This window comes from Salmo salar, chromosome ssa12 (assembly GCF_905237065.1).
Source record: "Salmo salar chromosome ssa12, Ssal_v3.1, whole genome shotgun sequence".
NCBI classification, from domain to species: Eukaryota; Metazoa; Chordata; class Actinopteri; order Salmoniformes; family Salmonidae; genus Salmo; species Salmo salar.
In genome coordinates, this window is record NC_059453.1 from 65596449 (window position 1) to 65609120 (window position 12672).

A 12672-nucleotide genomic window follows, 5' to 3' on the forward strand; every position below is an offset into this window, starting at 1 on the left:
ATGAAGATGATGGCAGATGGTCATCTGCGATGATCTACACTGGTTCACAGCGTTCTCTGGATCCCGGCAGTCTGGTTACTGAAGTTACACAGAAACCCAACGCAGGCTTACTGCCCGTTCTCAGATCCCATGGCACCGTCCTTCGTCAGATCTCTCTCTTCCTGTATCACTCTTCACCACTACCGTAATTATGCACTTCACTACCCTAACAAAGCTATCAGAACCCCACTCCTGGTACCAAAATGTGTAGCCTGACAGAAGTAAACAGCACAGGACACAAACTAATTTGTGGTTGTTTATTCTGTCAAAACTTAAAGTTGAAAGTACTACTTAAGTCGTTTTTGGGGGTATCTGTGATTTACTTTACCATTTACATTTTTGACAACATTTACTTTTACTTCACTATAATTCCTAAAGAAAATTATGTACTTTTTACTCCATACATTTTCCCTGACACCCAAAAGTACTCGTTACATTTTGAATACTTGGCAGGACAGGAAAATGGTCTAATTCACACACTTATCAAGAGAACATCCCTGGTCATCCCTACTACCTCTGATCTGGAAGACTCACTAAACACATGCTTTGTTTGCAAATTATGTCTGAGTGTTGGAGCGTTTTTCTGGCTATCTGTAAATTAAAAAAACAAGAAAATGGTGCAGTCTGGTTTGCTTAATATAAGGAATTTGAAATGATTTATACGTTTACTTTAACTTTTTTTTTTTGAAATTCATGCAACAAGGCAATAAAGTAATACTGCTTAAAAAAATGTGGCAAAGCAATTACATTTTGGTCCTGAATACAAAGTGTTATGTTTGGGGCAAATCCAATCCAACACATTACTGAGTATTACTCTTCATATTTTCAATCATAGTGGTGGCTGCATCATGTTATATGTATACTTGTAATTGTTATGAACTGGGAACTTTTTCTGGATAAAAAATGTACAGAATGTAGCTAAGCACAGGCAAAATACTTGAGGAAAACCTGGTTCCAACTGCTTTTTCCACCAGACACTGGGAGATGAATTAATCTTACAGCAGGACAATAACCTAAAACACGATGCCAAATCTACACTGGAGTTGCTTACCAAGAAGAGTCAATGTTCCTGAGTGGCCGAGTTAGAGTTTTTACTAAAATCTACTTGAAAATCTATGGCACAACTTGAAAATGGTTGTCTAGCAATGATCAACAACTAATTTGACAGAGCTTGAAGAATTAGTTTAATAATAAATAGGCAAATGTAGCACAATCCAGGTATGGAAAACTCTTAGACTTACCCAGAAAGACACAGCTGTAATTGCTGCCAAAGGTGCTTCTACAAAGTTATTGACTCGCGGGTGTGAATACATATCAAAATAAGATATTTCATTTTCAATAAATTAGCAAACATTTCTAAAAACACATCGTCACTTTGTCATTATCTGGTATTGTACGCATATGGGTGAGAAAAAATACTTAATATTTTTTTATTCAGACAGTAACACAACAAAATGTGCAGTAAGTCAAGGGGTGTGAATACATTCTCAAGGCACTGTATAGGGAGGGGTAAGGTGACTAAGCATCAAGATATACAGTGCCTTCAGAAAGTATTCAGACCCCTTGACTTTTTCCACAGTTTGTTACGTTATAGCCTTAATCTAACATGGATTTTAAAAAATCCTCAGCAATCTAAACACAATACCCCATAATGACAAAGTGAAAACTAAATTTAATACAAATAAAAAGCAGATATCTTATTTACATACAGTGGGGGGAAAAAGTATTTGATCCCCTGCTGATTTTGTACGTTTGCCCACTGAGAAAGAAATGATCTGTCTATAATTTTAATGGTAGGTCTATTTGAACAGTGAGAGACAGAATAACAACAAAAAAATCAAGAAAAACGCATTGACCCCTCTGCAAAACATGACTTAATACTTGGTGGCAAAACCCTTGTTGGCAATCACAGAGGTCAGACGTTTCTTGTAGTTGGCCACCAGGTTTGCACACATCTCAGGAGGGATTTTGTCCCACTCCTCTTTGCAGATCTTCTCCAAGTCATTAAGGTTTCGAGGCTGACGTTTGGCAACTCGCACCTTCAGCTCCCTCCATAGATTTTCTATGGGATTAAGGTCTGGAGACTGGCTAGGCCACTCCAGGACCTTAATGTGCTTCTTCTTGAGCCACTCCTTTGTTGTCTTGGCCGTGTGTTTTGGGTCATTGTCATGCTGGAATACCCATCCACGACCCATTTTCAATGCCCTGGCTGAGGGAAGGAGGTTCTCTCCCAAGATTTGACGGTACATGGCCCCGTCCATCGTCCCTTTGATGCAGTGAAGTTGTCCTGTCCCCTTAGCAGAAAAACACCCCCAAAGCATAATGTTTCCACCTCCATATTTGACGGTGGAGATGGTGTTCTTGGGGTCATAGGCAGCATTCCTCCTCCTCCAAACACGGCGAGTTGATGCCAAAGAGCTCCATTTTGGTCTCATCTGACCACAACACTTTCACCAGTTGTCCTCTGAGTCATTCAGATGTTCATTGGCAAACTTCAGACGGGCATGTATATGTATTCTTGAGCAGGGGGACCTTGCGGGCGCTGCAGGATTTCAGTCCTTCACGGTGTATTGTGTTACCAATTGTTTTCTTGGTGACTATGGTCCCAGCTGCCTTGAGATCATTGACAAGATCCTCCCGTGTAGTTCTGGGCTGATTCCTCACTGTTCTCATGATCATTGCAACTCCACGAGGTGAGATCTTGCATGGAGCCCCAGGCCGAGGGATATTGACAGTTCTTTTGTGTTTCTTCCATTTGCTAATAATCGCACCAAATGTTGTCACCTTCTCACCAAGCTGCTTGGCGATGGTCTTGTAGCCCATTCCAGCCTTGTGTAGGTCTACAATCTTGTCCCTGACATCCTTGGAGAGCTCTTTGGTCTTGGCCATGGTGGAGAGTTTGGAATCTGATTGATTGCTTCTGTGGACAGGTGTCTCTTTTACAGGTAACAAGCTGCGGTTAGGAGCACTCCCTTCAAGAGTGTGCTCCTAATCTCAGCTCGTTACCTGTATAAAAGTCACCTGGGAGCCAGAAATCTTTCTGATTGAGAGGGGGTCAAATACTTATTTCCCTCATTAAAATGCAAATCAATTTATAACATTTTTTACTTGCGTTTTTCTGGATATTTTTGTTGTTATTCTGTCTCTCACTGTTCAAATAAACCTACCATTAAAATTATAGACGGATCCTTTCTTTGTCAGTGGGCAAACGTACAAAATCGGCAGGGGATCAAATACTTTTTTCCCCCACTGTAAGTACTCAGACCCTTTGATATAAGAATCGAAATTGAGCTCAGGTGCATCCAGTTTCCATTGATCACCCTTTGTTTCTACAACTTGATTGGAGTCCACCTGTGGTAAATTCAATTGATTGGACATTATTTGGAAAGGCACACACACCTGTAGATATAAGGTCCCACAGTTGACAGTGCACGGCAGAGCAGAGGTCGAAGGAATTGTCTGTTGAGCTCCGAGACAGGATTGTGTCGAGGCACAGAACTGGGGAAGGGTACCAAAAAATGGCTGCAGCATTGAAGGTCCCCAAGAACACAGTGGCCTCCATCATTCTTAAATGGAAGAAGTTTGGAACCACCAAGACTCTTCCTTGAGGTGGCCGCCCAGTCAAACTGAGAAATTGGGGAGAAGGGCCTTGCTCAGCGAGGTGACCAAGTACCCGATAGTCACTCTGACACAGCTCCAGAGTTCCTCTGTGGAGATGGGAAAATCTTCCAGAAGGACAACCATTTATATGCAGCACTCCACCAATCAGGCCTTTATGGTAGAGTGGCCAGATGAAAGCCACTCCTCAGTAAAAAGGCACATGACAGCCCACCTGGAGTTTGCCGAAAGGTACCTAAAAGACTCTCAGACCATGAGAAACAAGATTGCTGATGAAGTCTGAATGCCAAGCGTAATGTCTAGAGGAAACCTGGCACCATCCCTACGGTGAAGCATGGTGGTGGTAGCAGCATCTAGTTGTGATGTTAGCGTGTAAAAAAAATTATTATACATTTGGATACATGCCAGCAAAGCCACTACACAACACTAAACAATACATGAATTACACTATAACGGTGGCAAACAGTACACACAAACTGTTAAGGCCTACATAAAACTGTCCCAACATCAGAGCTTTCTTTTCAGCACCATGGAGTGAATCCGTACCACTGCTACACCTGGCTATCATCGGAGGCTTGTCTGGCAGGGAAGCAGTTCATTCAGCCTCATTTACTGCCTTTAAAAAAACCCTTGCTGATATGGCTGACTTGCTTGAACAAATGTGGTTTCTACTGACAATTGAGATGTACAAACTATGGCATAAGGGGACGGCGAGCGGATAAGAGGCAATCCTTAATTTCGATTAAGACATTAATGAGCGAGCCAGCGCGGACGTAGTCAATATAACTATTTGTTCAGTACTTTTGAAATGTACAGCCACAGAATTCAGAACATGGGCCATTCTTACAGTATTCTCCCTGTACACCAAGTCAAAACCGTAGGATAAATAAAGCGGGCATATAAGCAGACAATGAAAGCTGTTACAATAGTCGATGATTACATTTCTCTAAAACTATCCCGGCTCAGGATAAGACCCAGATGCAGACAGTTCGAAATAACAAAAGTTTATTTACAAAGGGGGGCAAACGACAGGTCCAGGGCAGGCAGAGGTCAGTAATCCAGAGCAGAGTCCGAAAGGTACAAAACGGCAGGCAGGGTCAGGATAGTCAGAATGGTCAAAACCGGGAAAACTAGAAAATGGACTAGTAGGAAAACAGGAGTACGGGGGAAACCGCTGGTAAGCTTGACAAGACAAGATGAACTGGCAACAAACAAACAGAGAACACGAGTATAAATGCACCGGGGATAATGGGGAAGAGGGGTGACACCTGGAGGGGGTGGAGACAAGCACAAAGACAGGTGGAACAGATCATGGTGTGACAAAAACAGGCTATAGGCTACATGTGCACCACCAAGTCAGAACAGTAGACTAAATTATGTGAGGGAAAGGGACCAAATTATTCAGGTGAGACACATTGACTACACAACACTTAGTATTACTTTGTTAGCTAGAGTATACATATCTCCCTAGCACATTACATCATTTATGCAGCAGCATACAATACATTTTTGGACTCACCTTGTTGTGCTGTGCAAAAAATCCCGAGTTCCCTATTGTCTTGAACTCACTGAAGTCAGATTTCCCAGTTCTGAGTTTCCAGGTGTTTTGAGTGGCAGAAGTCATGCTGGATTGACAGCATGGTCAATGTATTCAACCTTTTATGGCCCATGCTGTTGAATGTTTAGCCTTTTAAGCTTGGAAAGGACACCCATAATCTTCTTAAGGATCCGCCGCTTTTTTCAATTTTCCCCTAAAATGACATACCCAAATCTAACTGGCTGTAGCTCAGGCCCTGAAGCAAGGATATGCATATTCTTGGTACCATTTGAAAGGAAACACTTTGAAGTTTGTGTAAATGTGAAAGGAATGTAGGAGAACATAACACAATAGATCTGGTAAAAGATAATACAAAGAAAAAAAAAACGTTATTTTGTATTTTTTGTACCATCATCTTTGAAATGCAAGAGAAAGGCCATATGTTACGTCCTGACCAGTAAATGGGTTATTTGTTCTTATTAGTTTGGTCAGGACGTATTTGTTTTATGTGGTTCAGGGTGTGTTTGTGTATGTGTTCATGTAGAGGGGGTATTTGGTTTATATGGTTCGGGGTGGTTGTGTATGTAGAGGGGTATTTGATTTATGTATTCCGGGGATTTTGGGGTTATCGTTCTATGTTAGTTTATTTCTATGTTCTGTCTAGGCGTTTGTATTTCTATGTTTTGGTAATGGGGATTGGGGCCTTCAATTGGAGGCAGCTGTCTATCATTGCCTCTGATTGAAGGTCCTATATTTAGGAGTGTGTTTGTTTTGGGAATTGTGGGAGATTGTTTCTTGTATTGCTGTGTGTTGCCTACAAGACTGTTTTGTCGTCAGTTTATCGTTTTTCGTGTTTGTTTTGGATAAATAAAAATGAGCATTCAAGTACCCGCTGTGCCTTGGTCCATCTATTACGACGATCGTGACAGAATCTCCCACCAAACACGGACCAAGCAGCGGAGGAGGGAGCAGCAACAGAGCCCAGTGGAATCATGGACAAGGGAGGAAATTCTGGATGGGGCTGGACCATGGCACCAGGCTGGGGAATCTTGTCGCCCACCGGAGGAGATAGAGGCAGCCAAGGCGGAGCGGCGCCGGTATGAAGCTTTGTACGCGCCGATGGGGAAGCATGAGAGGCACCCCCAATAATTTTTTTGGGGGGGGTACACGGGTAGTTTGGCTGGGCCAAGGGTGAGCCCTAAGCCAGCTCCCCGTGCTTATTATGGCATCTGGCCACCAGTGCGCCTCCTAGGCCCAGGCTACCCTACGCCTGCTCTACGCACGGCAACCATCAGGCCTCTGCACAGCCCAGTTCGCCCTGTACCAGCACTCCGCTCGTGCAGGGCTGCTATTTCCATCCAGCCAGGACGGGTTGTGCAAGAGGTGCGCTCCAGACCTCCAGTGCTTACCCATGTCCCGGTGTATCCAGTTCCTGCTTCTCGTGCTGACCCTGAGGTGCGTAGTCTGGCGTCTCCTAAACCAGCACCACGCACCAGGCTTCCAGTGCGTCAGCCCAGTCCAACTCGTCCTGTTCCTGCTCCCCGCAGTAGCCCTGAGGTGCGTGTCCCCAGTCTGGTACCTCCACTACCAGCCCCACGCATCAGCCTTTCAGTGCGTCAGCCCAGTCCAACTCGTCCTGTTCCTGCTCCCCGCAGTAGCCCTGAGGTGCGTGTCCCCAGTCTGGTACCTCCACTACCAGCCCCACGCATCAGCCTTTCAGTGCGTCAGCCCAGTCCCGAGCTTCCGATGACAGTACCTCGTCCAGAGTGTCCGGTAACAGTGCCTCGTCCAGAACTCCCGGCAACAGTGCCTCGTCCAGAACTTCCGGCAACAGTGCCTCGTCCAGAGTGTCTGGCAACAGTGCCTCGTCCAGAGTGTCTGGCAACAGTGCCTCGTCCAGAGTGTCTGGCAACAGTGCCTCGTCCAGAGTGTGCGGCAACCAGAGCCCGACGGCCCAGAGTGTGCGGAACCAAGAGAGACGGCCCACTGTCCGGAACCAAGAGAGACGGCCCACTGTCCGGAACCAAGAGAGACGGCCCACTGTCCGGAACCAAGAGAGACGGCCCACTGTCCGGAACCAGGAGAGACGGCCCACTGTCCGGAACCAGGAGAGTCGTCCTACGGTCCAGAGCTCCCAGAGTCGTCCTACGGTCCGGAGCTCCCAGAGTCGTCCTACGGTCCGGAGCTCCCAGAGTCGTCCTACGGTCCGGAGCTCCCAGAGTCGTCCTACGGTCCAGAGCTCCTAGAGTTGCCCTACAGTCCGGAGCTTCCAGAGTACAGTCCAGGGTCTTCAGTAACTGGCCTCAGGCAGAGGTATGCAGTGGAGGTGGTTTGGTCAGGTAGGGGATTAAGGCCTGAGCCTAAGCCACCTCCACTGTAGGAGGTTTGGGGAGGGGGGGGGTGTAGCACAGGAGCCGTCGGAGACGGCAGCCACCCTCCCTTCCCTCCCTTTAGTTTAGGGGGTTATTTTCGGGTATTTTTTTGTCAGGTGCATCCGGGGTATGCATCTTTGGGGGGGTACTGTCACGTCCTGACCAGTAAAAGGGTTATTTGTTCTTATTAGTTTGGTCAGGACGTGGCAGGGGGTATTTGTTTTATGTGGTTCAGGGTGTGTTTGTGTATGTGTTCATGTAGGGGGGTATTTGGTTAATATGGTTCGGGGTGGTTGTGTATGTAGAGGGGTATTTGATTTATGTATTCCAGGGTTTTTGGGGTTATCGTTCTATGTTAGTTTATTTCTATGTTCTGTCTAGGCGTTTGTATTTCTATGTTTTGGTAATGGGGATTGGGGCCTTCAATTGGAGGCTTCTGTCTATCGTTGCGTCTGATTGAAGGTCCTATATTTAGGAATGTGTTTGTTTTGGGAATTGTGGGAGATTGTTTCTTGTATTGCTGTGTGTTGCCTACAAGACTGTTTTGTCGTCAGTTTATCATTTTTCGTGTTTGTTTTGGATAAATAAAAATGAGCATTCACGTACCCGCTGCACCTTGGTCCATCTATTACGACGATCGTGACACCATAATGTATTATTGCAGCCCAGGTGCAATTTAGATTTGGCCCACTAGATAGCAGCAGTGTATGTGCAATGTTTTAGACGGATCCAATGAACCATTGCATTCCTGGGAAAAATGTACTACTGCCCAAATGTACCTAATTTGTTTATTAATAACTTTTCATGTTCAAAATTGTGCACTCTCCTCAAACACTAGCATGGTATTCTTTCACTGTAACAGCTACTGTAAATTGGACAGTGCAGTTAGCAAGAATGTAAGCTTTCTGCCAATATCAGATATGTCTAAATCCTGGGAAATGTTCTTGTTACTTACAACCTCATGCTAATCGCATTAGCCTACACTAGCTCAACCGTCCCGTGAATGGCACGCCGATCCCGAATAAGTTTTAAACCCAGACTTGGGCCACACTCCAACTCCACTGAATTGCAAGCTAGTTATTTTATTTTTTTATTTCAAGTTTATTTAGCCAGGTAGGCCAGTTGAGAACAAGTTCTCATTTACAACTGCGACCTGGCCAAGATAAAGCAAAGCAGTGCGACACAAACAACAACACAGAGTTACACATGGGATAAACAAACGTACAGTCAATAACACAATAGAAATATCACAATAGAAGGTCTGCAAAGAGGAGTGGGACAAAATCCCTCCTGAGATGTGTACAAACCAGGTGGCCAACTACAAGAAACGTCTGACCTCTGTGATTGCCAACAAGGGTTTTGCCACCAAGTACTAAGTCATGTTTTGCAGAGGGGTAAAATACTTATTTCCCTCACAAAAATGCAAATCATTTTATAACATTTTTGACATGCGTTTTTCTGGATTTTTTTTTCAGTGGGCAAACGTACAAAATCAGCAGGGGATCAAATACTTTTTTCCCTCACTGTATAAGCTGAAATAAATAATTCTCTCTACTATTATTCTGACATTACACATTCTTACAATAAAGTGGTGATCCTAACTGACCTAAGACAGGGAATTCTTACTAGGATTAAATGTCAGGAATTGTGAAAAACAGTTTAAATGTATTTGGTTAAGGTCTATGTAAACTTCCGACTTACACTGTAAGTCAATTTTATTTATACATCTCCCATTTGGCATTTCTCCCAAATCACGTTATATCTACGTAGCTTTGATTGGACTGATCATGTCAACATCATACTTTCAAAATCTTAGCGAAATTATAGATAAAACGTATTGGTGCTCATCGGCCATAAACATTACACAACAAGTTGGAAATCGCAAATTCAACAATGAGTGCTTTGAAAGGAATCAGTGGCTAACTGCAAACGTAGCAAAGCAAGGAGAAGCGGGGGTGCTCACCCAAATCCAGACAGCTGATGTTCTGAAAGAGCTGCAAAATCTGGATCCCTACAAATCAGCTGGGCTAGACAATCTGGACCCTCTCTTCCTACAATTATCTGCCACCGTTGTTTGAACCCCAATTACTAGTCTGTTCAACCTCTCTTTTGTATCGTCTGAGATTTTTTTAAATTGGAAAGCAGCCGCGGTCATCCCCCTCTTCAAAGGGGGAGACACCCTAGACCCAAACTGTTACAGACCTATATCCATCCTGCCCTGCCTTTCTAAGGTCTTCGAAAGCCAAGTGAACAAACACATCACCAACCATTTCGAATCCCACCGTACCTTCTCCGCTATGCAATCTGGTTTCAGAGCTGGTCATGGGTGCACCTCAGCCACGCTCAAGTTCCTAAACGATATCATAACCGCCATCGATAAAAGACAGTACTGTGCAGCACCAACACCATTCTGTATACATTTGGCCCTTCTTTAAACACAGTGTTAACAAACCTCCAAACGAGCTTCAATGCCATACAACTCTCCTTCCGTGGCCTCCAACTGCTCCTAAATACAAGTAAAACTAAATGCATGCTCTTCAACCGATCGCTGCCTGCACCCGCCCGCCTGTCCAGCATCACTACTCTGGACGGTTCTGACTTAGAATATGTGGACAACTCCAAATACCTAGGTGTCTGGTTAGACTGTAAACTCTCCTTCCAGACTCACATCAAACATCTCCAATCCAAAGTTAAATCTAGAATTGGCTTCCTATTTCGCAACAAAGCATCCTTCACTCATGCTGCCAAACATACCCTCGTAAAACTGACCATCCTACCGATCCTCGACTTCGGCGATGGCATTTACAAAATAGCCTCCAATACCCTACTCAACAAATTGGATGCAGTCTATCACAGTGCCATCCATTTTGTCACCAAAGCCCCATATACTACCCACCACTGCGACCTGTACGCTCTCGTTGGATGGCCTTCGCTTCATAATCGTGGCCAAACCCACTGGCTCCAGGTCATCTACAAGACCCTGCTAGGTAAAGTCCCCCCTTATCTCCGCTCACTGGTCACCATAGCAGCACCCACCTGTAGCACGCGCTCCAGCAGGTATATCTCTCTGATCACCCCCAAAGCCAATTCCTCCTTTGGCCTTCTCTCCTTCCAGTTCTCTGCTGCCAATGACTGGAACGAACTACAAAAATCTCTGAAACTGGAAACACTTATCTCCCTCACTAGCTTTAAGCACCAGCTGTCAGAGCATCTCACACATCACTGCACCTGTACATAGCCCATCTATAATTTAGCCCAAACAACTACCTCTTCCCCTACTGTATTTATTTATTTTATTTATTTTGTTCCTCTGCAGCCCATTATTTCTATTTCTACTTTGTACTTTCTTCTACTACAAATCTACCATTCCAGTGTTTTACTTGCTATATTGTATTTACTTTGCCACCGAGGCCTTTTTTTGCCTTTACCTCCCTATCTCACCTCATTTGCTCACATTGTATATAGATGTATTTTTCTACTGTATTATTGACTGTATGTTTGTTTTACTCCATGTGTAACTCTGTGTTGTTGTATGTTGTCGAACTGCTTTGCTTTATCTTGGCCAGGTCGCAATTGTAAATGAGAACTTGTTCTCAACTTGCCTACCTGGTTAAATAAAGGTGAAATGTAAAAAATTCTTTGTCAGTGGGCAAACGTACAAAATCAGCAGGGGATCAAATACATTTTTCCCTCACTGTATTTCTTTCATCACATTCCAGTGGGTCAGAAGTTAACATGCACTCAATTAGTATTTGGTAGCATTGCCTTTAAATTGTTTAACTTCCACAAGCTTCCCACAATAAGTTGGGTGAATTTTGGCCCATTCCTCCTGACAGAGCTGGTGTAACTGAGTCAGGTTTGTAGGCCTCCTTGCTTGCACACACTTTTTCAGTTCTGCCCATAAATTGTCTATAGGATTAAGGTCAGGGCTTTGTGATGGCCACTCCAATACCTTGACTTTGTTGTCTTTAAGCCATTTTGCCAGAACTTTGGAAGCATGCTTGGGGTCATTGTCCATTTGGAAGTCCCATTTGCGACCAAGCTTTAACTTCCTGACTGATGTCTTGAGATGTTGCTTCAATATATCCAAATAATTTTTCTTCCTCATGACGCCATCTATTTTGTGAAGTGCACCAGTCCCTCCTGCAGCAAAGAACCCCCGCCAGCTGCAGCTTAACTAGGTATTTCCTTGCCGCACTGGACCATAATCAAGATTAGACAAAACTAGAACCTGCAGAACTTGCTTTTTGGAGGTTGGTGTCCAAAAAATATAGATAGATATAGATAGATATAAAAGTAAAACTATGCAATCAAAATAAGACCTTATGAAATACGTATGATATTGTGTTCAATAAAATGTATATATATAACTTTAACATATTTATTGAAAAGTCCATGGCACAGAATATTTCTGGTAACTCTGCAATTCACTCGAAAGGCAAGGCACTCTTTGGAAATATCTGAATAAGGTTTAACACTAAGCAGTGTGTTAATTTAACACTGGTTCCAGTGTGTATATGGTCCCACTCTTTCAGTGTTAATATAACACTGGAGAATTTGCTGTGAGATGTGCCTCTCACGAATTTCTGACACCATGTAATATAAAGTAAATGTCCAGTCAGAGGAGTATCTTTTTAGGTGAGTAGTTTTTAATGAACGTCCCTCAAGAATGTCCTGAAGATAAAGCAGTACATAATGCCATACGTGGGTTATGACATGCAGTTACAATGTCTAATACCACAAAGACTACTTCTGTGACTGACCAGCATTTTTTGTCCTTTTCAATTTTTTGTTAAAACAAAAATCTATGCCACATCCTACTGGGTGTAAATTGCTTGCATGTGAACAAACTTTTGATAAGCCGTTTTTTTGTATATTGTAAAATAATGTTATATTGTAAAATAATGTTTCTTTATTTGAATCAACGCTGTTTCCGCATCATTTCAAAAGTACGTTGAACCAATGTGGAATAGGGTTCCTGAGTGGTTTAGTGGTCTAAGGCACTGCATCTCAGTGCTAGAAGTCTCACTACAGACCCTGGTTCAATTCCAAGCTGTCACAACTGGCTGTGATTGGGAGTCCCATAGGGTGGTGCACAATTGGCCC